The 24,947-nt window shown below is 45.6% G+C and overlaps 1 long non-coding RNA gene across 1 annotated transcript; it reads right to left on the bottom strand.

Moving 5' to 3' along the window:
* Positions 1 to 9,641: 9,641 nt before the first annotated feature.
* On the bottom strand, positions 9,642 to 23,382 carry LOC126050012 (uncharacterized). The gene is made up of 3 exons (XR_007509367.1): positions 21,407 to 23,382; positions 13,230 to 13,417; positions 9,642 to 11,245 (listed from the first exon to the last, which is right to left on the bottom strand). It is a non-coding gene; the product is annotated as an uncharacterized LOC126050012 (long non-coding RNA).
* Between the last annotated feature and the right edge of the window lie 1,565 nt (positions 23,383 to 24,947).

The raw sequence follows: 24,947 nt of genomic DNA, 5'->3' as shown, positions 1-24,947 counted from the left end.
TTCTTGGGTGAAAAGTTCAAAGTACCAAGTACCACATTGCTACTATTATCAGTTTGGTCCCCTAACAAGGATGTTGTGATGTGCATATTTGAGTGGGTAATCTTATCATAAGGATGAACTGGTCTCAATCTTTTATTTTGGCATGTCGACTCCAGACTTCCCTTCAACATCTGACATATGGGTTTTATTGTTCAATTGACTTTCTTCTTGTACAAACATCCTGACTGAAGCACATGCAAAGGGAGGAGGGGAGACATTCCTCTCCATATATGTTTGAGCTTCTCTGTCTTCTTGCTATGTGGTCTGAGGAACACATGGAGGTCCCTGCATATTTATAAGCTCTTTGTTTCCCACTTTCCAAGGCCAGATGGCACATTCTGATGTTTTACAGCACTTTTACCTCTAGGCCCTGAACTTGTTACAAACTGGGATGAGATGTCTTCACCATAGGAGCGTGCAGCTAAGGAATGTCTTACTAGTTACAGCTTTGGTAATAGAACAAGTTGCACCAGAAACAAAAGAAGAACTGATTCTGGCAAGGCACTTTTCTTGCACTAGTCTGTCAGAGAGTGCTTTTCTAGTCATCTGGCCATTAGATCTGGTAATATGCATCTTGCTTACAGTTAGGGCAAAGCTAATGGATTCGTTGGTTAAGGTCAAGTTCACTGGACTGCATATATGTTCACAGCTGCTTTCCACTGGACATTGGACTTGGTCCTTTGTGCCCTTGTTAGCTAAACAAATCATCAGGTGATCCCGTCTGTTTTGGACATCACCTTTATTATTAATCTGTTTATTACTAATTGGATTGTTATAATACCACAGTGTTAAATTTTACTTAAGCACAAAGCAAGAGATGGTCCCTCATAATCTCATGCAAGACAAAGAGGGGGAGTAGAAGAGGCAGAGTTCATTCAGTTCATGGACAATCCTTTTCTTTTCTTATTCTTTCTGGAAAAATTGCTGCAAACTGCATATGATCAAGAGCATGAGTTTGGCTGGAGTTTATGAAGTGGATTAGATTTCTGCTAATGTCAAGGAAGTAGGAAAAGGAATCCACTTGTCAGCACAAGGTCTTGCCTGAGATTATAACGTATTGTTATAAATACATTTTTTTTTAAGAAGACAATAAGATCCATGATCCACGATCCACAGAGCAAGAGAATTCTTGTTTCTCTTTCAGTCACAATCTGCTATGTTTTCTATTATGTCAGATAAGGGATGAACTAGATTATACCCTTTTCTGAAATGTAAACAGCATTAAGATCTCCCTGTTCAACCCAGGCCCTCATGTTTTTAAAACCTGTAGAAACTTCATTACCTCAAAATGACAAAACTCCAGAAAAGGCTGGCTGAAACTTTTCCAAAGCTTAAAAAAAAATTAACATATTTGGGTTTATAGTAAAAGCTTTGTTTTACTACAAAACAAAGCTAAGAATACATTTGAGGTCTCTAAGGAACAATGGACTAGATGCTTTTTACCACTCAAGAAAGACAAACTCTGTGGGATATCTGTTAGGTGTCTCTGCATGAAATAGTTCTCTGCTGGTTTCTTTCATCTGGGTCTTATTGAAGTTTCCCTAGGAGTAAGACCCATGGAGAGAGAATATTCAATTTATAGTTTTTGGCCATGTTTTATGATGTGCTACAATTCCAGAGCATTTAATCTCTATGAGAAACCTGATCTTCTTTACTGCCTAAGTGCTCCAGGAGTACATACTTTATAGGGCTATACTAGAGTACATTGTTGGCATGGTGGAACTGATGCATCTTTGCAAGTGTAATCGGTTCCACAGTTATTGCCGATGTGGCTTTGTCAGTCAGGATCTGTATTCATGCTCGTCACAGCTGGGTTGCCACAACAAGCCCAAGCCCAAGAACTGGAAACCACTCAAACCCTAGTGGAAAGACAGCATATGCAGACTTTAGCCACCTTTCTCCTAACATCTAGTTCTTGTTGCTACCATGGGACACAGGTCTACATAAACTGATGTGGTACAGGAATTGGGTGGGAAGGCCAGTGCTGACACTGGCGATCAGTTACCTAAGAAAAAGCTATAAGGTCCTCAAACCTGGACCAGGTGTGGACATAGATAAGCAAACCACTTTGAAATGGCAAACAGATAGTGAGCTTATTTACACAGAGAATGGCACTTGAAATTCAGGGACAGATAAAGATCACAAAGTTCTCTTCACCAAGCATATATAAAGGCGGCACTTTCTAGAGTCCTACTTGGCCTGTACCCGTGATACAGGTAGTGCAACATTTATTTGAAATGATCTGCATTATCATTCCAATTTTACAAAGGGAATTTGTTACTTGTAATGTGTTACTATACAAGCTCTGAAGATGCTAAGACTCTTCCTGGCACTCATGCAGCAATTACAGTGGAAGGATATGTCAGGACATATCTTCTCATGTGTTGAAGACTGAAAATGTGAACTATGGAACAAATCTGACTGAGATTAATGATCATGTTCATATCTACCACAGGGCTAAGATCTTGGGATATATTTTTTTTCTTTTTGAGTTCTGTGTCCCCTGTGAAAGGGCACAGTGTGGTTCAATGCTATTGGTTTAGAAGCTAAAGAAAGAAAATTAAAAGAAGACAGTGCTGCCAAAAATTAATCATTCAAAGTGTTCGAAGTCTAAATGTTTTGGCAAAAGCCTTTCTTACTACTCATTTGCTGTTCAAGCTGTTGAAAAAGTTGTCCTGGAAATGAACATGTTAGTATTAGCAGCAATAACTGCTTAATAGACATCCTTCCTATCTCCCAGTAGCTGGTGATTTTCTTCCAACTGGGAAAGTTCACACTGCTGGTGAATGATTCTCAGAATACAGCTGCAATGGTCCAGTGTCTTGGAGTGACACTATTGATGCTCTCTGCCTTTCATGTGGTCCAGATGTTTTGTGACATCAGACTGCCGCTAGTAGTGATTGGGGTACTGCAGGAGTTTTTCCAGGCAGCATCTAAAGAGCTAGTGCCCAACGATTTGCAACGTGTGCTGCAATGCCTGTAACACCTCACAGATATGATCACCTAAGGATGGTCTCTGAAGCTCAACTCCACTGCCAAATGCTTTCCAATGTCGGCTGGCCAGATATATTCTGCCCTTGCATGTGCAGATTCATCACATGGCTCTACTGACTGAGCCATCACTACCCAACACATGCATTACAAATTTATCAAGCCTGAATTTCAATCAATAACAACCACCATTGTGGAACATCAGGCAAGCAGTAATAAGGCTGCTGGTTTGCAAGCTATGTACAAGCCTGCAATAAATTTTCTAATCAAGTGTAGCCTGCAAGACAGAAAGAGACATATATGTCCCTCTGGGTCACTAAATGACTCGGGTGATTCCTTATTGCAAGGACTCTCCTGTACCTCCCAAGCCTTCCACGTGCTAAAAGCCCTGATCATTCCTTGCTCAACAGCCAACAATCTCATCCTCTTTTGGATAATTTCTGAGATGGCACTGAGATGGACAATTTCTGTTCTGCACCTGCAGAACAAAATGTGCAACCCTGTGAACAGTCAGGGAGGCTGCGGGAAGGGCATGGATGCGAGAGGTATGTGGTGTGGTGGCTGGTGGTGTTTTTCTAGCTCAGAACTGGGCTGCGTTTCCTGATCCTCGTGCTTTAAGCAATCAGCAGTTTATTGCCAAGCTTTGTCATTGATTCCAGCTGGAAACCTGCTGGCATGGAGGCCCATGAAAAAGTAATTTCACAGCTGTCCAGCAGTCTCTTCCAGGAGAGAGGTAAACGATGGCTGGGATAAAAAGCATCCTTTAGATCTCTTAGCTCTGTGAATTCAGCCAACTTACATTCTAGAGGGTTAATGAGTTGAGAAGACTAAAATGATGTTTTTATGGGCATGTCAAATGGCTGGAATGTGACAATATTCTAGTGGAGAATAACACTGTTGAAGCAAAAAGCATAAGCGCAGCAGTCAGAATGGAGTCAATCATTTGAATGGCACTTGTGACGCAGGCCTTTGGTTCATCCTGATCACACGATACCTTTGCAAGTCCTAGGGCAGCAACATCAGTGCCTTCGGTGACAGCTTGTTGCTACAGACTTAAGCCCCACAGTCCATGCCTGGGAATTCAACCCAGTACAGAACAGCTCTTCCTCCCAGAGCTGAGTTGGGGTGTGCAGTCACTGCACACTTAACTGGTCTGTTCCTCCCAGCTCAACACCTTTTACTGGTAGGTAAAAGGGGTCCTGAACAGTTTTTTTTTTACCCAGCTGCTGGAACAATTACTGAATTGGCACTGCAAAGACTTGCTAGGATCAAACCGGGAGGCCCTAGTACTCCTGCACTGTGCATTTTTGGACAGTTTAAGTCCTGAGATAGATTCGTATTTCTAGGAATTTCCAAGTTTTTTTGAGATGACAGGGAAGCAACATGAAAAAAACATCAGGAAGGTTTAAAGGCAGAGAGGGGAAATATTTTGGTCCTGTGCCGGTTCAATATGATTAATGCATTCTTCTAGAACACCTTTCCAAGATCTCTTCTGCTACAGGAGTGGTGGGGATGGATTCTTGCATGAATAAATGCTAAGTAATTATCAAAGTATTGCTTACTGTCAGTTTTAGGCACTACTTGTAATATCCAGACCCTAAACAGTACTTTTCACCAAACATTCGAGAAGGAGGCAAGAATCGTTACCCATGCTTCGCAGAGCAGGGTGGCTAAGGGCCAGGGACCTGAAATGCTGGGCGCTGGTCACCAAGGAAGCTGGGGGCATGCTGGCTCCCAGGGCAGCGCTGCTTTCCTTGGGCTGCAGGGAAGACACCCCTGACGTGTGCTCAGCTGTGGTCCTCAGCACACAGACATACGCGCATGCACGTGCACACTGCAAGCAGCTACCTACTAGTGACCCAGGTGCCCAGTCCTCCCTGAAAGAGCTCATTTAACATCCAGGCACGAGAGTACAGAGGAGGCATGGAAGTGAATACAGCGAAGCCAGGCTTTCAGCTTTCCACCCTTTAAAGGATGAAAACATAAGGGAAGGTGTCAGAAGTCAATTTGCTTTGGCAGAGAGGGGAGGGGAAAAAAAAAAACCAACAAAACTGTGGCCTGGCTGGGAGCCAGAGGATTTGTGCCAGCTACAGCCAGGATGACGCTGTGGACCAAGGAACAGAAAAACATTTGTGCATGGTCCCAGTGACCTGGCTCTCAGTGTGGCTGGGGAGGGTTGAAGGTGGTGCTGGCGTGGGGACATGGTGGGAGAAGGACACACCAGCCTGTGGTGTCACCGGAGGTCCTAGCACACGTCCCGCCATCCGGCTGCACAGGGAATTCCTTTCCTTTTGCTTCAGGATGTGTATGTGTGCGAGACTCTGTCTGTGTTGGGGGTGGAATGGGGGGTGGAGGAGAATGAAAAGACAACATTCAGCTAAATAACCTCGTTGTCATTAACCCTTACCTTCCTGGCTTTTTCTCCCCAGCTGGACAAAGGAGCTCTCTGAGGGATGGGCAAGGGAAAATCCCATTCCTCTGTGCAGGGAAGCACACAGACCTCTTTGGATGGAAGTTCTTAGTAAGCCCTCAGTCCCACTTTCTTAGTTCGTGCTCACGCCCTGGTTTCACTCTGTTTATGAATTTCCACATTCTGGACAGTCCTGAAAAAGCCTGTACACCAAACTCGCCATCCTGGAGGAGAGAGTCAACGTTTTAATCTAAACTGGAAGTGAAAGGTGCATCTATCCAGGCTCCTTAATCAGTAAAATATGATCATGGTGTTGAGACTGCAGTCCATGCCAGCCCCTCCCCACCCCAAATCTGTAGCAAAAATTCCAGCTCTGCTCACTGCCATATCTGTCTTCAGCTGATTTTCTTTTGGTGGGGTGATGGAGACCAGAATAGAAAACAGGATAGATCTTATTTTAGAGGAGATGGAAATCCTGCTCTCATCTACCAAGCTGGAGAAGGCATCTCCTGACCTGTAGTTCTTGTTTTTGGGTCCTACATATGGAAATTGTTACTCTGAGTTATTACAAGTAATTACTTAGTTACACTGGAATTCCTCGGCAGGGAATCACACCCATGTTAACACTCCTTCCGCCATGCTGCACTGGACTGGTTGTATTGAGGACATCACTCGGGCATGACCAGTCTCCTGTCAGAAGGTTTTGTCTGCTCTCTGCAGCCTGTGATTGCTGTTTTGAGGAAATGGGCTGAATGCAGGAGAATTAGTCACAGTGCTTTGAATTGGGTGGAGGAGTTTTGCAAAGCTGTCTAACCCTTAGAAGCATCACTGGGGACCAGATTGCCCAAAGTGTGATCAAAGTGTTTCCCTCAACTGGCTCCTGCCTCGGACAGTTGCTTATTGGGGTGGTAAAAAACCCTTGTAGGAAAATTACAGATGTTTAGAAACAGTCCTGATCTCCTTCCAACCACCTGCTAATTTGCCTGTGACCTCACTCACTCTGTAAAAAGCATGCAGGAGTTCCAAGATTTTAATCTTGCCCTCTAATACCATTGTCCTGCACGCTTCCAAAGGTGGAGCAGCTTTGAGAGCTCTCCAGGAAGCCAGACATCCTCAGAAGATTTCTACAAAGATGCAGAAATGCCCACTTACAAATGATTGCCGTCATCCTTCCTTGAACAGTGAGGCTTATTGCACTATTAGGAAATAAAGGTCCATCCCTGTGCAAGTCTTGGGGCACAGTGAGGCACAGAGAATGCTTATCAGACAGGGAAGAGCATCAGGGCTAATCAGCAATGTAACTGAGTTTGGGGTAAGATGGTTGTGTTGATACCGTTCCTCATCATGTTGGCATTTGGATAGAATGAGCAGCTCTTCTGCTTCCATATTCCCAAGGATTTTATGGGATCATTGTGGGACACTGTAGAGTTAATAGACATTAGTTAGGAATAAAACAATCTCAGCAATGGATTTTTGTGGCTCCCATGACAAATTAACAAAAACAATAACATATTTGTTTCTTTCTTACTTTTTTGTACCAAGGCCAAATCATTTCAGAAATGAAACAAAATGAAACCAAACCAAACCAAACCAAATTTCTTTTTCTTCTGATTTTTTTTTTACAATTAAAAACAAACAGAAAACCCCTATCATATGTTTCTATTGATTTTTTTTTTTCCAAATTAACCTTAGGTAGCTTGAAATCAAACTATTAAAAAAAACCAAACTACCATCTTTTGACTTCTCACAGTTTTTCAGGTTTTCTGGATAAATAAGCTGTATACAGATGGCTTTGGTTGCTGGAAATATTGGAGGCATTTGGTCTGAACAAGTGTTCCTAGTTTGCTCAGGATCGCTGATGCCTTCTGCCTGTTTTCACTGGCAAACCGAAGTTTGCTGATAAAGAAGGAAAACAGAGGAGAAAACAGACTTTGGCTTCCTTTTGGCCTTTAGGGCTTGGGCTGGAGATGCTCAGCACCTTGGCAAATATAGCTCACATCTAATACTTGGAAAGAAATGATGAGGAGAGGGACAGTAGAGCCCAGGAGCTCAGCACTGAGTCGGGCTGTGTGGGCAGCTCTAACAGGAGCACAATTTGTTCAAGGGACAAGATGACATGAGAATCTCTCTGAAACCCTCCCACTCTCCATCCCTGAGTCATTGGGCATGAGAATAAAGACATCTGATGGCAGTACGTGCATGGGTGTGGGGGCACTGGGGAGGGGGAAACTTCTGAGGAGAAGCAAATGTTTATTCTGTTCTGTTGTTTAAAGCCCATTCATCGATGCATGCTGGATGGCCAAGACTGCCTACGAGGCTGGGAAGGGAGACTGTATTGCCCAAGGAGTTGCTGGGGAACAATGGAAGGAAATATGGCTATGGAGAATGACAAAACGGGGGAGTTGTGGCGAGAGGATGTGAGCAGGATGGTGTTGGGAAAGCGGATGTGAGAAAATGCACGCTGCTGCTGGACCCAGCTTTCTGCCTCCCGGTTTTGCTCTCTCAACAACCACTAGAAAGATTGTGAGGGCCGTATCTAGGCCCTCTCCCAGCAGAGAGCTCCCAGAGAGGCTTATTCACAAGGGGTTCAGTGGAATCCCATCCCTGCTGAACCACCCTGTGGTTACACTGTCAGCATCAATATGTCCCTGAGGACAAGTTACCCACGCTCTGCAACAGAGAGCAGTTTCTCACGTGCTCCAAAATACGCCTGAGAAATGTGTTTTACTGGAGCCAGTTCTGCAAAGCCCTCCTGAAGAAACTGTTCATTTCCAGGCTGCCTGGGCTTGCTGACGATGCATTTATGTTACCAATGTCACAAAGCCTGAGAGGGCAAGGCTTCAGGCAGCAAAGGCACGAGGTGCACATTGCACTGCCTTGTCCTCACTGGCTGACTGAGAGAGACAGGCGTCCTGGGTTCTTTGCCAGGTCCTGTCTGTGGTTTGTACCTGACCTTGGGGAACGCACTCATCCGCTTGTTTCCTCACCTGCCACTTGGAGGAAATGGCACTCACCTGCCTGCTCAAAGGATGATTCACCTCACTATCAGTCTCAAAAAATGAGATAGGAGGTTATTCACTGCTTCATCTGGAAGAGTGAGCTATGGCCACTAGTCTGTGGGCAGCCAGCACACCCATTCTCTACCGTTTACCCTGCAGACTTTGCTATTGGAAAGTGCCCAGTGCTGATCTTTCCTATGAAAGCCCCAGCAAGGTTTCCTGAGCTTGGAGCATGGTTGGAGCATCTCTAGGAGTGGCAGGAAAAGATGCAGTCTGCAGAAGCTACAGTTTCTTCTCCTCTTGAATCAATAATTTTCCACTATGATTTCATTCATCAAAACCATAAATAAACAGAAAAGGATAATAAAAACCCCTCAGAAATGAGGGAGTGCAATAGCAGCCATGATTTTGGACTCTCTTCCTGATGGAAAGGCTTATGTTACCAGATCAAGGTAGAAATTGGGCATATGGGTTTCCAGCTTAGGGTTGATCCAGTTTTAATATCTCTGTGAAGAGACCAAAGCAATCTGGCCAGATTAGGAATTGCTACTGCGTTTCTAGGAAGTGCAAAGGACAATGAACACATCTTTAGCACTTGAAAGTATATACAAGTGTGGTTCACTGTATGAATATAAAACCAACCTTAATTGTATGAGAACTGCCAAAATGTTTATAAACTTCTAGTGAAGTGACATGAATCCTACCGGAGAAGCCTCAGATTCTCCTGTACACATAATAAAGGTATGTTAGGCTAAACAAATCAATAAAGAGGGGACAGAAAATGTTAAACAGACTCAACATATATTCTTGGCTGCAGTCAGTCTTGGGCTTGTTTATCACTTCTCACACACCTGAATATTTGGGTGTCAGGGCTGCACTGACCTGCAGTCCCATGAGTCCTGCTTTATTCCTCTTTGCTCCTTCCTGCAAACTGTCCATGGAAGGGGGTGCCAGACATGAAGAATTTGGGAGAGGACAAAGTTTATTCTCAGAAGATATAAAAACTGCCCCATCAGGCAAATTCATGTAACTTCACTCTACAGTATTTTATCACCCGTCATCAGACGCAGCAGCAGCAGCAGCAGACCTGAGCGGAACTGAATAATCGGTTTCACTGTTCCACTCGTGTTTGGTGAGGAAACAAAAGGCAACAGACTTCCTTCAGTGGTGTTTTTAATCTTAAAATTATTTCCTCAGAAATAGCATTTTTGCATTTTATTTACATACATGCAAATAGCATTTGATTTTCCAAATTAAATTGCACTTTTAATTTGCAGATCATAGCACTTAACAAAGAATGGAGTACATCTCAGTTTGCATTGTACAGGTGAGAAGCTGGACAAGTGCCTGTCTTGAGAAAAAAGATGAATGACACTGTCTTTGAGGTCTCAGAAAGTCTTCCCCTGAAATGTAAAAATTTCCAAGTGTTCTCCACCAGAGCCTTTCTCCACCAGAGCCATCCTTAACTCATTCATGCCCTGACTGCAGTCCTGACTGCTCACAGAGCCGTGTTTAAACGGTGCCACCCTCTCTCAGCTCTAAAACCCACTGATGAACGTGGTCCTGGTCAACACTATTGTAATCTCAGGTCCTGGCTCACCTGCTCTCTTCAATTGTGGCACTTAACTGCTGCTCTGTTTCTAGATCCTGACCCAGCACTTCTGCCAGCACACCTTGTTCCAGAACTACAGTGCTAACTTTTATCCACCATGCCAAATTAAAGAGTGGCTGAATGCCACGGGTAAGCTTTCCACAAACACCAAGATGAGACCTACATTATGCATTGAACTTGAACAAAACAAGTACTGAAGAGGAGCTTGTGCTCTGGTTGCTAAAGACTTGGCATACATTCCAATGCTAAAAACTGTACTTGTGGTTGAAGATAAAACAAATGCTGAAATGATTGACAGCTCAGGAACATACAGGGTATTACAGCCCATGAAAAACTCCTACAGCACACTCATTCTAAGGAAGCCAAAATGCTTAATACTGTATGTTGTGTCCTGTGCTTGTGAGACTTTCATCCATCCATTTCACCATTTTGCTGAAAAGGCAGTGATCTAACCAGGGAGAATCTAGGAAAGAAAAAATTGCTGATTGAGGATTTTACAGGAAAAGCTTATGTGAAGGAATAGAAAAGGATTGAACTGGGAAATCACCATATGTATAATCCTGTCCTCTGCCTAGGTCATGCGGCACACCAGAAAAATTTGAAAGTGTAAGCACTCAGGTGGAAAGGAAATTATTTATAACAGTAATGCCAGTAGGACATATCTAGGAGCTGTATGTTGCAAACATAAAAAAAAAGTAGGAAGAATCTCAGAAAATTTTCTTGACACTGAGATGTGTTAGGCTGTTAATTGTTTCCTGAAAAGAATTGATGAAAGCTTCATCACCTACAAAATTTTAAACTTTTCTCAAGTAAACAATGCAAACTGTCCTATAGGAATCAATTCTGTGCTATCCAAGCAAAATGGATTAGTCCTATCAACAGGTCTTTTCTATATTTAATTTCTGTGATACATTTATGGAATGCTGCCCATGTGCCAAACCACAGGAAAGTCTTTACACATTCCTAATTTAAAGAGTCCTTGCTGCAAAGCCCCAAAGCCTCATGCTGTCCAATTTAGATTCCAGCAGCAGCATAGGCTTTGCTCAGTGTTGAAAACTGCTCCATGACTATTTTCCATTCAGCTGCATCATTGCTTGAGTAAAAAAATCCCATGTAGAGGTATAGTTTGGACAGAAAATGGGTGTTGGCCTTGTTGGATTGACTTCCACGGGACAGATGAAACCTGGTTAAAGACTGAAAGAAGAAAATTGACAGGTACACATCTCATGCACACATAGAAAATATGTAGCTCAGTTTCCCTTGTGGGACTGTCTTCCTTTATTACTCAAGAAGGACTGCAGTTATGCATGAAAATACCTGTGAATAAGCTAGAACCTGAAAATTACAAAGGGCTAAGGCATTCCCAAAAAATCAAAGTCTCATCATGGGCAATTAACTCGTCATTAAAGTAGGCTGAAAGAGGGTGATGATTAGAGCGGTCTGATTTTATCAAACTCCCTGAGCATGTTAAAGTTGATAAACTGCTTCAACAATTTGCATATATGCTCAAGAGAAGGTGGAGTGGAGCTGTGTGGCCATCCTCAACCAATCTAAAGCCTTTTGCACTATTTTTCTCTTTTTATGTGTTTTCCCTTTATGCTGGGCACGTGTGTGTGTATAAGCACAAGCACGTATCACTTTTCTAAGGCCACTATTTCCAATCCTGAAAAAACTGTACACCACACTTGTATTTTCAGCCTTATGCCTCCACTGGTGTTTTAATTAGTTTTAGTACAAATACAGTATCCTCTAAGAATATGCTCCAGGGACTTACCTAGCAAAGGGTTGAAGGGCCTGAGAGATGGATTTAAAATTGATTGGGGTTGCAACAGTGTCAAAAATGCACAGGTAAAATACAAAGGCTTTTGCTATTTCTCTTGGGACCTTATATGTCACTCTAAGGTTGTTTTACTTTTTATGGCTACTGGTTAGCTTAATGTCCTCTTCACACAATTTTCATATTCCTCTCAGCTGTAGACTCCCAACCAAAATATGTAATTTCTCCCCAGTCTTCATATCTCCAGGTGTGTGCCTGTGCTATCTCTGTGCTCCTCTGGTTACTCTTTGCCTAATGTGCAAGGGCTGCACAGTGCTTATCTCAGTATAGAAGTCAGCCACGTCATTTTGTTTCCTGGATTAGGATCTATAAAAAGTCACATTCCTGGAATCAGAAACCTCCCAAGCCCATCCTGTGTCCAGTGCGACACAGATGCCTTGCTGCAAGCAAACCCCTCCACCCTCCTTTTGTAAGATCAGGAACAACAGTGTGTGAGTCCAAGAGCCCATGTTAAAAATAAATGACAAGTCCTAAATGGAGTGATTTCCTTGTCCCAGAGCAGGGGAATTGGCCGCTGTGAATATTTCCCGTTTCCACTGCTCATGTCCTTCCCTCTCGCAGGATCCCAGCACGGAGCCCACATGCAGCCCAGCAGCAGAAGGGTCTGAATCCTCGTGGGGCTGCTGAGATTGTCCACTGCCCTAGCCTCTGCCTCCTTCCTTGTCCCTTTCCCCTCTTCATCCAGGCAGAGAGGTGTGCTCAGGGGGCTGCCAAGAGACAAACCCCTCCTCACTTTGCTGCGACTCTGCTCTGGGTCCCCAGCGCCTTGCGGGTCTGGCCCTCCCTGGGGTTTGCTGCAAGGACAGAGGGGAGCTGGGGGAAGCCGGCTGCCCGGCACCCCAGCAGGAGGAAGAGGGGACCTCTGCCTCTGTCACCCTCTCCGTTCCTTTGAATTGCCACGCTCACCTTGGGAACTGTAGCAGAAAACATTTCTGGCCATTCGCATGAGGGGCTACAGTTTGACTATCTCAAAGAAAATGTGCTGTTTGCATTGGTGCTTGCCTGTCACAGCTGCCGAGGAGGCTCGTTGGGGACCTGGAGGGGAGAGGGAACCTCGCTGGGTCACAGGCAGAGCGCAGCACTGACATCGCACTGCGGATGTAGACATTTATTTTCCTTCTTTCCTCACACTTTTATTTAATCATTAAACCTTTGCAAAAGAGTAAAGACACCCCTCTCGCATCTTGTCTGTTTTTTGCAGTGGCTGCATTACATGGAGCTGGATGGTGGCACCACTCACACATCCAGAGACACAGATTTGTGTAGGGTTAAGGTAAAACTTAGGTGTCAGTGAGCTCTGCTGGGTTTCAGCTCTCATTGCCCCAGGTTTGCTAGCATTACCTTCTGTGAAAACTCCACAGTGGCTTTGTAGATCTGCACAGTGGAAAATATTTCAGGCTCTTGGGTGGCTGATGCATGTACACCGCTTGCTGGCATGGTTTTCTTCTTAAAAGGCATTGTTTTGAAATGCTGTTGAGAATTATCTTGATTCTTGCAGAAGCTGGAGGGCCCCCATCCTGTGCCACTGCCTATTTGGGGAGGAAAGAAGAAAAACAACAACTCAAAGTATTCACTTTTTCTTAAGAAGCTCTACATATCCCAGTGCCCTTTGCAGAGCTTTGGGCCTTGGTGTGTGTCAGAGCTAGGGGGGGGACCATGAGATCTGGAGGAGGTCCTCAGGGCCTAGAAACATGGCTTGGCAAACTACAGCCCTTTATTTTCATGCCCTGCTCCATCCATTCAACACCTTGTTCTGCCTTGGTCAAGACTCTCCCATCATGTCTTATGTAGAGAAGCCAGTCATACACAAAAGTAAAACAGTACATCTCTCACAGAAGGCAGAGCTATAATACAGCACTTCATGAATTACCTTTTATTCTAAACAATGAAATAGTTTTCACTGTTTGCCGTGGTGAGCAATTGCACTTACCTAATCTGCTCCTGAATTTATTCAATATCAAAGGCTCAGAGGACCTGCTTATCTTCCAAGCTTTTAGTATCCCGTGATGGAGGTGAGTCTGCATCCTAAGCCACTCTCTCTTGCTTTACTACCCATTCCAGTAAATGGTAGCAGCAAGTTTTGAAGTATGGCTATGTCCTGAAGTTATTCTTTCATGTTGATGGGGAAGGCTGAATAGGTCACAGTCTAGCTACAGTGGATGTATTTAGTGCCAATAAAGAGGGTCTCCACAAACTGTAGAAGGTGATGGTTTCTGCTTAGCTGTAGTATATGTACATGGTTATACGTGTGCAGCAGAGGAGGACCTGACAAACACTCATCTATTTTATATATATTGACTGGTTATGCTGGCTTTGGCTTGACTTGAGCAGGTGATGAACTGCATTAAAGCTGTAGCTGCAGTCAAAAGTCTTCTGGAGAAAGTAAAAGATCACTTATTGATATGCTCATCCCAGTACAGGATTGCAAGGGATACACCTTCACTATCAACACACTACCTTTGTTCCTTAACTTCTTTATAAGCACAGCTTCAGGTGTTCTTTCACATCCCTTGCGAACCACTCCCTGTATCCCAGCAGTGATATGGGCAGTCTTTCCTGGGCAGTCTTTCCTCCCGGAGGGTGTACTTGGTTAGAGGCAGGGAGAAGCAGCAGAGGGCATGGGACACAGCCAGCAAGAGGAGGGGTGCTAACATCCATCAGGGTGTAGAAAAGCAGCCAAAGAGCTGTCAGGGTGTAAGGTGGCTTTGTGAGGGTGTGTGTGAAGGTGGTTTCCAAAGACAAAACGTACTGAGCTTTGTGCTCCCTTTTTATGGTCTAGTTTAATCCACCAGGGACTCACTGAAGGGAGCAAAAATCTTATTGATCTGATCCTCTCAAGGAATTAAGAAAGCAGTATGCCTCCTGAGCTTTACTCAATACTTTACTGGCCTCCTGCTCTAACACATCCCTCATTAAGATTGCTGGTCTCAGGTCAAAGGCCTTGACACCGGCAACAAGTTCTGCACAGACAGAGGTGTCCCTACTCCTTGCAGGGCTGGGGCTTAAATTTGCAAATTTTGTAAAATTACATTTCTGCGAATCGTTGGACTCCTGAGGCTCCCTGTTCTGTGAAATGGGAGTTGAGAGACATTGTGTAACATCTGCCCTTTGATTTGCATGAAATATTAATTGCAGGCAGACTCCCACCCAGACCCAGAGGTACAGGCGCACCCCTCCAGGCATAACCGGACCTACAGTGTTTGACTAAGAATTCATGTCCTAAGGCTTTTTAAATGTTTTTATTTTTTGTCAGGTTTTCCCCTCCCATCTTTGCATTAGTGCCACGCACTTCCTAGGATAGGAATTAGTAGGAGAAAAAAATGATGATGGAGACAGACGAGCAGAAACATCTGTCAGCCAAATGGTCTCTGAAGACTGAAGCTCCAATTTTCAGTCTATGAACGGCACTTTTTGTCTCCTGCTAGAGGGTGAGTCTGGATGGGTGCCCAGGAGTCAAACAAGAGCTGAGCAGAGAAAGCATCAGCACAGCCAGTAATACAGGAAAAGGCGGAATTTTTGTGGAATCTTCTCTCTTTCCTGCTGGTTTCCTGCTTACTCCATGTAAGCAACAGAGACAGCTTTTGTATTGGAAACTGAAGCACAGCAGCTATTCTGGGATGACCAGACTGAGGAAAATAGACTGTGGATAACCCACTGCCACTAACCTGACTTCAACCTTTGTTGTGATGTACGATTTGGCTAACAACTGCTCAGATTTCCAGGAGTTTGGTCAAAGTTCTCATCCTTTTTCTTTTTATTTCTCTCATTCCTTTGGTGAAAGCCTGTCAGCCATCCAGCATCAGGGAGGATGGACACACTGGAAGTCAGCGCCGTTACCAGACCTACTGATCTCACACACATGCACATAAGCAGTTCTGCCTACATAGGTTCTCCCTCTCATTGTCCTAAGAGTTTCTGTTTATTTGATCTATGTGGTCTATTCAAGAAAACCTTTATCTGGAGATCTCACAAGCTTTTTTTGGTGTAAGGACTAATAAAGCCCTTTCACTTGAGCTTCCCGCTGTTGAAGAACAAAAATTAAGATGGACATTCACCGAGATGTTTCTTTCATTGTGTTTTAGACTTGGTGTGGCAGTGATTATGGTGTGATTTATGGCAAACACTACATCCAGTACCAGGCTGGTGTAAGCTATGTAACCATGTGTTTTTATGAAGAGATTACATTTATCTCAAAGGCAGAAGGCTGGTGGGGGAAATTTCCCAGGGTCCTGACAGTATTTTGCATAAAAAGGAGGAAAAAAACCAACACAAGACCTTACAAAAATATATCATACTGCAGTTTTGGAATGGCTTACACTACAAAAGCCAGACCTACCTGAGAATAAATCTCAATCAGACTAAATGAGTCTGCTTCTTTTGAAAGAGAAGCTTGCTTTCTTTTGAAAGAAAACAGTCCATGCCCCATCCCAAGAAACTGGCCTACAAGCAAGTGCCAGAGGGATGGGAGGCTTGAGAGATAATTCGCTAACCAACTGCTCTGTTATCATTATGGCTCAAACATGATTAATTCCTGTGGAATTTGTTGTAATAATATTAGTCCTGGTGACCTCGTTTGTTATGCATGTTGCTGCCATTAGGACTCCTAAGTGTTACCTAAAAGATACAGAGCTGTAGCCACCTGTGCTCTACCTGCTGTGAGGATATCTGGATCTCCTCATCTGCAGTTGCTGCACAATCCTTTCCCCTTGGCAGCTGAAGCTGTCAAAGGAAAACCACTGGCAGCGATTTAGATGGTTTGGGGTTCGGGACTGGTCCAATGTCCCAGCATGCTTAGACTTTGCTTTGCTACTGCTCCACTCTGGAGCAGAGAAATCCCCTCTTTGTTTAATTTGTCTTTGTTGAGTTTTGGCATTCACTTTTTTGTCATGTTTCATCAACCTGGTCAAATCTCTCTTCTTTATCCGTCTTCTTACTTCTCTCTCCTGATGGATACTGAGGTCTGCTGGCCCGGACTGTTCCTTCCATCCGCAGCATGACTCTTATCTGAACTTGATTATTACAAAAAGCAGGAACAATTAAATCAGTTTTAAATCCTCTTTTGTTTGCAAAATGTATGTGTGACAATCACAACTACTGTCAGATGTTGCTGGACTCAGATCATCTACCCAGGTTTTAGAATAGTAATCCATTTTCAATGAAGTGACCGCTGCAATTTCCTCTATACTGTTTAACTCTCATACAATTAAACAAGTTTTATCTGATACTTAGAGTCAGATTAATGCATTTTTCTCTCTTGAGTTCGAGCCCTGGTCCTAAAAGTTACCCACATGCTGTGTGCATCCAGTGAGCCAGCAGGTCCAGAAGATTTCCGTGTGGGTGCCCAGCGCTGGAGAAGACCTTCTGACGATGCGGTGACAGGACTTAGGGCTGCTCAGTGCTTCACAAGATCTAGACACGCTCCCTGTAATCTTGTAACTTGAGCTGCCTTGATCCCTATGCTCACTTTGCAGGTCTGCACTATAAGGTTAATACACATCGACTTCACAGCAGCTGTAAAACTTCTTTGGTGTCTGCACCATGAGATATATTATTAACGGTCAATTTCTTTGTCCTCCCAAGGACATTTTGTCCTGTTCTCTCAATGTGCTCTGCAAACATGACTTAATGCCTTTCCCTTGGCTTCATTTCACGTCGTTCTTTTTAATTTTAGCTTGTATCTGAAACCAATGGGATGAAACTGTGCAAAAGGACATTTAAGATTGAAACTGCGCTAGAAAAATGTCCTAGCAGCAAGATCTGTAAAACCTTGGCAGCATTTCCCAAGGTGAGGGGATGGAAGCCCTGCCACTTAAATCATGTTAATCTGGGCTTGGTATGCAGCTTGGGAATGTGCTGCAGGGAACCAAATTATGCTGGGCCAAAGTGCCTTTTCACTCGTATGAATCTTCCCACCCCAGACGTGAGGCTTGAAACAGATGCCATGGAGGGCAGACATCTCTTTGTAGTCTCCCTTTTGGAAAATAAAAGAGAGTTTGGTTTTCTTCTGCCCTCGCTTCCCATGAGCAGCCCCTGGAAGAACTGACTGGTAGAAATATCTAAGAAAACACGAACTAATGTCAAAGCTTGCTGAGAACGAATAATAAATTAGGGAACAGCACCAGAAAAGACAGTCCCTTCCTAATGGCCATCTCCTTGGGAACAGACTCACCCTGTATGAGCCAGGTGTATTCATCAGGAAGGTCAGGTTCTGACCACTGCATTTGAGCTGGGAGGTGCCAGCAAAGTGGCTGCACACAGAGGATGTGTTCTCAGACTGGAACAAGCAAATAGTTTTAAATAGTGAGTCAAATAGAGAAAATAAGGGGGGGCACAGGGAACAGAAAACTTGCAGAGTGTGAACTGTATTGAATAAATTACTATGAGTAATTCCTGCTGCACACAAGAGAAGAAAATGAGCTGTTTAAAAGATTCTAATGTCCTTCAAAACACATCAAAAGTCTTTGTTCTTAAATGCTTTTTCTTTTAGCTTAACAACCCTGAAATGTTTTTACTACTTTTCCACCAAGTGTGGACCACCCTGGATTTCAGGAATAGTCAGCAATGACTCCTTCCCAATCCCAGTACTGCTCCCATGGTATTTGTGTTCCCTACTAATAGTGGGAGCAAAGTAGCTTCCTGGGCATTTGAAGAAGAACAACCAAGGCAGCCCTTCAAAACCATTTCATCATCGCATGCAGCCCTGATCCCAGTTGCTTTAATATCTACAATACTTGAACATGGCACCACCGATGCTACCTGTGATGCTCAAATGTTGTCACTCTCCCTGGAGAAAAGCCTCCTCCTGCTCTCCAGGTGGCAATCATCTGCTTGCTGCAGAGACCTAGGATGTCCATCACATCCCATTCCTGCCTGACCTCCTCATGCAATGTGCAGTACTTCATCTCTCATGTTCTTGCTCTTGTATCAAAACAACCTTCATAGCAGAACTGATTTTGTGATGATTTAGGCAAGGATATAAATATTACAGTGCTTGAATCATTGTATAGCAGCTGATGGTCACTGAAAAAGAAGAAAAGAGCAGCGTAGGAACACCCAAGTTTTCCTGATGCTTTGGGTTGTCCCAGTTGGCAGAGCAGTGTATAAACTATATAATTCCCAGATCACGTCCCTCCAGCTCCAACTGATTCCCAGGCTATGTCTATGCTGCTGAACAAAACATTGCCAGCTTGAGAGCTTAAGCACTGGACCGGTGATTGTCTGTCCTGTTTAATTATTAGTTCGCACCCTGGCACTATTTTAGCCTTCGCTAATAATACTCTCCAAAATGATGCCTGAACATTGTTTGGACAGTATCATAAATCAGGAGCCATTGCCAATAGGCAGCACAGGCAAGCATACAGTTTCATGGTATGAAAACACCGCTCTGATGTATTGCAGCACAGGATGTGTGTTCTTTCATGTGCTTTGAACTGAAAAAAAGGGCATGAAAAATTGAGGCTTAAGCCCTAGGACCACAAGGCTTCCACATGCTGGAGACCAAGGACCAAGAGCTTTGTAATGTGGACACAACCAAATCCACGCTGTTTGACCCCAGGACTCATGGAACGGCCTGTTCTATTCAGCGCTGTCGGCAGCGCTGGGTGCTCCTTACGGAAACTGAGTTTGGTGCTGCTGAAAGCAATGCGATGGGGTAGGGTCGTGCCCTGCTCCAACAGGGCAAGCAGCCCTGTGCTGCGGACATGGGCGACTGCTGGGTGGGGAGGTGCTGCCTTCCCCTCCTCTTCTCCAGGCTGCAAGGTGGGATGGCCGGCACATTGCCTCCTGCCCGTCAGTGCCGGGCTGTGCTGGCTGGACCATGTCCGACTGCAGGCACCCAGGCTGTCTGGTCAACCCTGTGCCATCCGGGGCTCCCCACAGCACTGCTGTGCTGCGCTACGGGCTACAGGTTAGGAGGGAAGAAGCTTTTCTTTTGGAAGAAAACCTCTCCTTTAAAGCCTGATAAGGGCCAGCCAGGAATGAAAGAAAATGGGAAGCAGTGCCATTGTGCCACTTCAGCCTTTACTGGACCTCGTCAGACTTTATTGCTAATACATTTAAATCAGGCCCACAGCTGAAATGCAGAAGGTTTTAGTGGTGTTTGTCTTTCAAGTTCTCCCTGCCAGAAAGAGTTTTCACCACAGTGGTCCCTGGGACCTCTTTTCTGACCAGACGGGCAGAAGAACAGCTTGCCAGCAGCAACAGCAGCCCCAGCTGCCCTGGTAGCAGCTCCCATGGCCACCACAGCTCCTGCCCTCTCTCCAGCCTCTCTGGCCCTGGAGGACTGAAGCCCCTTTAGACTTGTCATCTGCCTCAGCCCCTGTGTCTCTCTCTGCTGCACAGCACAGAGGGAGGGAGAGGAGAGCTGCATGTTAGCTCTGAGGCCGATGGCCAGTTCTGCCTAGCAGGTGCTCACCAAAAGTGGCAGGTCTAGGGAAGGTACAATCTAACTAGGCAAATGTTTTCAGTGTGTGGCAAGCTCAAGAGAGATGCTAAAGCCAGGATTTTGACAGAAGTAAAATGCTTATAATCTTTTTTTATGTGAGCTACAAAAAATAGTGGAAGACAAACTTGCCTTCAAGCTATGGTCACACTCTGTGTGTGTGTGTAAGTGTGTGTGTCTGTATAAAGTGAGAAAAGGTTTAAAAGACAAAGAACCCCAAACTCTTGGGTCACGTGAAGTAAGAAATGGTTTTTATTTTTCTCATGGGAACATGATGCAAAAGGCGAAGAACCAATAGCTGAAAGAAAAAAGTATCTGAAATATGCATTTATTTTATTCTTCCCATGTTTTAGCAAGTGAAAAAATGTTATATGTGGGAAGAAACCGGAGAACCATTTCACTTTATCAAATAAATGAAGGGAAATATGAGGAAGACCATGTTCCCACTCAGTATCCATATACATTTTTATTGATCTCCAAAAGATTGATTAAAGTGAAAAAATGTGGCCCTGAATAGAGAAACAAAATGTTTCAGTCCCTGAGACTGAAATGGCCTGAGAAAATGACATTGCAGAACACATTTTCATTGACAAATTGCACCAGTGACAGTGTGACTTGGGAGCTGCTCAAAGGGGATGAATGACCTCCGTGTAGCTGTGAGCAGGAAAGCTCGTAGGACCCCAGGAATGGGAGCCAGAGCCCCATGCAGATCTGCAGGGGAGCTCCAGGTCTGCTGCAGGAGCAAGGTGCATCGGCACGGCCGTGCAGCTTACAGAACAGGCACTGCCATTTTGCCTGCATTATCCTTTTCTCTCCGTCCCCATGTGCTCATGGGAGCCCTGATCCCCACTCTGAAGTGCAGATACTCTTGATGTTTCAGCTCAGGTGTCCTTGCAGAGTAATAATGTCTTTTTGCCGCTGCTCCACTGTGATCTGCAGCTGCTGTCACTCTCCGCAGCCCAGCCAAACCCACCTGTTTGCACTTACTTATAGAGCCAAATGCCGGCCCCCCTTTCCCTAGGGGCTGGCTTCCCTCCCTCAGGGTGTGAGCAGCCTGTGGGTCAGCTCAGTTTCTTACCTTGTTTGATGTCCTCTCAGCCCCGACACTGCCATGGCCCCTTTCCTGCGGGACATTCCAGTGGTGAGTACTCACTCGCACGGTGGCTGATGCCGCATCTGCGTGCCCAGTGCTGGCTGCGTGGTGTGGTCTTTCACTCACCTATCCCTTTTGTTCCTCAAGTTTCCCCTGTCTTAAGGCATTAGTAGCATAAAACTTGTTACAGTGCTCATCCTAACTGGAAAGACCCGCAAAACTTGTGGGACTGTAGTTGCCAGATAGCAAGAAGGAACTTTGCAAGGGTCAGGCTGAAGGATGCAAAGCTATGCCAGTGGGAGAAAGATGGTAGAGCTGATTTCTGTGCCTTGACAGTCAAAGCTGCTCTGCCTCCGTGTGCTGGAAGTCTGCTTTGCTGCTGCAGAGTGGATCCTGTACCTGTCCTTGTGAAGACTGTCTATTTGCTGTCACTTGCTTCTGACCCCTAATATAAGTTGGGAAGGTTGGGTGTGCATCTCCAGGTCTTGGGGTGTAAAAATCATACAGGGATTCCTGCATGTGCCTTCCATTAAGGCGATGATGGGGAGTATAGATCACCTTTGGACATCACACAAGCATAATTCTAGAGAAGTTGTGCATGACCTCCCAAAGGGGCCCAAGAAGGAGGCACCCAAATATGATATGGGCAATTTGGGATATTTTAAAGAGGAAACAGAAGGAGAGTAGTTACGCTACGTAATGCAGGCATCTCCAATGGAGCCAGAGTTGGAAGCCTTGACTCTCTCTGTGCTCCATGCAGGAGGGAAAGTCTCTCCAGAGGCCAGCATAGGATAGGCAGCGGTTATGGTGCATCTGCTGGAGGTGCTTCTAGGCAAAATGGGATCTACGTTTCCACATCAATGATGTGCCTAGCAAGGGAGATAGGCTTTTAACTTGCGAAGTTAAATTAAGTGCCTGGCATCAGATCGTGGCAACAGTAGGAGTAATAAGTTTTAGGTGTCTTAATTAGGAGCTGAGCAATTTAAAAATCATCACTGTATTTAAGATGCAATTTGCTTTGGGGGTCTGAGGCTGTCATCAACAGTTCAGCGGTTGAACTTGAGGATCACTCGTGTGATCTTGTACCTGGTACTTCAATCACGGTGGTTGCTGCTGCCTCAGTTTTGTCCGTGCTCCATAGTCTGCAAGTCCTCTGAGGCAGAAGTTGCCTCCCCCCTGTCTGTTTACGGGCCCTGGTAGAGTCAGGCCCTCACCTCTCATACGTGCCCTGTGGCCAGGCATCAGACCCAGCAACTCTGCCATGCACACTCCCACGGGACGTTGTTGCTGATGGTCTCTGGAAGCACGTCGTGCTTTAGGGAGAAGTGCTGGGATGAGGCAGGCAGTGGCTGTGATGGTTTTGATCGTTGCTTTGTTCGGAGGTCGACAGGGACCGGGATCTTGTGATCACTGTAATTGGCAGACCCTTCTTTGCTTCCTCTTCTTAATCGGGTCCTAGCAGAATGCTGTAGCTGACATAATGATACCAAAGGCCGCATTTTAGCTGGCAGGAAGGCAATTCCCAGGGTGAAGAATTCAGTAGTGCTGCTTTTGCTTCAGCAGAAGCAGTTATTCAGCCGGAGCGCTGGAAGCTGCCTGGGAAAATGCCTCTGCTCCTGCTCCACCGCCCCACCTGCCGAGCCCGCAAGCAGGCACAGGTCTTCCCTTGCATCGTTTTTTTTACGTGGACTTCAAAACCCAAATCCAGCCCCCGGACTGAGAAGTCCTCCTCGTATCTGTCTGACCAGCGGCTCTTTCCCTGGAGAGGTCGCAAGCCTCGGATCGCGAAGAATGTTCCCACGCAGCTTCCGCGGCAGCAGCGCCCGTCACGGAACGCGGGCAGCGGCCAGCGCTCGGGCCCGCGGAGCAGGGGCGAGGACAGCCCTGCCTGGCTCCCCCCGGGGCTCTGCCCGCTCCGGCCGCGGCGGGCCGAGAGCCGCTCCCCTGCCTCAGCCGCGCTCCAGCACCGGCGGGCCCGCAGCTCGGCCGGAGCCGGAGCCCGGGCGGCGGGGCGGGCGGCCCCGGGAGCGGAGCGGAGCGGCAGCGACGCCCGGCGGCGGCGGCGGGGAGGGAGGGAGGACGGCGGCGGCGGCGGGGGGGCCCCGCTCGGCCGGGGCGGGCCGTGCCCTCCGGGCGGGGGGATGCGCCCGCCTCGCAGGTCCCCGCCCGCGGGTGTTCTGTGGGGCGGGTCTCTGCCGTGTTTCTCTCCCCTTTCTTGCACCAGTCGCCCTAAATTTGGCTTTCTATCCACTAGAAAGTTGCAAGTCCTTAGGCAAAGCCTTAATATGGCATATAGGAGTGATACCCAGCGGAACAGATTTTAAAATATTTATGCCTGGCTCTGGGCCCTGCTGCGTTCTACACTGAGGTTTCCCTATATGACACTGCTAGCACAGCTTTGTCTTTGCTTGAGAACACCGCATGTGCAAAGCCTACTCATCACGCTAGAAATTTACCTGCTTAGAAAAATTACCCTGCCTCACAAGGTTACCCTGTCTGCTCCGATTTGAAGATTCGACATGCATATTTACTCAGCCTTTGACAGGAAGCCCTGAGAACAGCCCTGACCCTGTCAAGACTACCAATCTGCCCTGCAGGCAGCCTAGAGATGGCCTGCCGGCTTGCCTGCTGGCTTTTTAACCTGCTCAGCAGGGTAATCGGTGTTCTGACACTAATACCCTGCTCAAGCAATGTGCTCCGATGGGCAATTTCTTGTCTCTCTTGGTGCCAACTCTAAGTTCACTGTCTGGATAAGGCTGCGGCGCTGCTTAAAATACACTTTTTATGTGCCTTGTTGGATTTGTGCAATGTTCCATAAGCTGTTCTGAAAAGAGACATTTGTTTATTATATTTGAACTTTTCAGACTGAGGGTTTTCAAAGCTCATTGGCATTCACATCCTGGGATAAGATTAAGCCATTGTGTTCAATAAAACCTCTTTCCTTTCTTATTTTTCCGTGCCCTTGCCTGAAGGAGTCTGATTCATACCTGAGTAAAGGATATCAAACAACTCGGATGCTCTGGGAAAGGGGGAGAAGTCCCCAATTACTACATGCTGGCATTTCAGCCTGCCTCGCCACTCTAGGCAGTATCATGTGAAGGATTGCAGTGGGAAGAGGTGCGCTGATGGAATTTCACCAGAGTGGAAAATGCCCTGGAATGTCTCAAGAGCTCCATCACAAGAGGGAAGATGTGCTGGATATAGATACTGGGTGTTGGAGATACTCTGGTCTGTTTGGTGCGTCCATTCCCATTTAGCTATAGTGTGGAGGCATATGATTTAATGAATACTCCCTTAAGAGTCTCAGAAGAAGAGAAAGGACTGCCCAGGTCATGAGGACTGTGATCTTCTTTCAAAGTATAGTTTTAGTCTGATGAAGGGTGGGAAACATTGCAGGCAGTCAAGGCAATGCTTACAAAAACCAGGGCTCCCACTTTTACAAAACTTGTTGGCAATTGTACCAACCCATGCAATATTGTTTGGGCTTTTCTTGTCCTACTGTGAAGGGGTCTGATGAAGCAGGTGA

Source organism: Accipiter gentilis, chromosome 24 (genome assembly GCF_929443795.1).
Source record: "Accipiter gentilis chromosome 24, bAccGen1.1, whole genome shotgun sequence".
Classification (NCBI taxonomy): domain Eukaryota; kingdom Metazoa; phylum Chordata; class Aves; order Accipitriformes; family Accipitridae; genus Astur; species Astur gentilis.
This window is presented reverse-complemented; position numbering and strand designations above follow the sequence as displayed.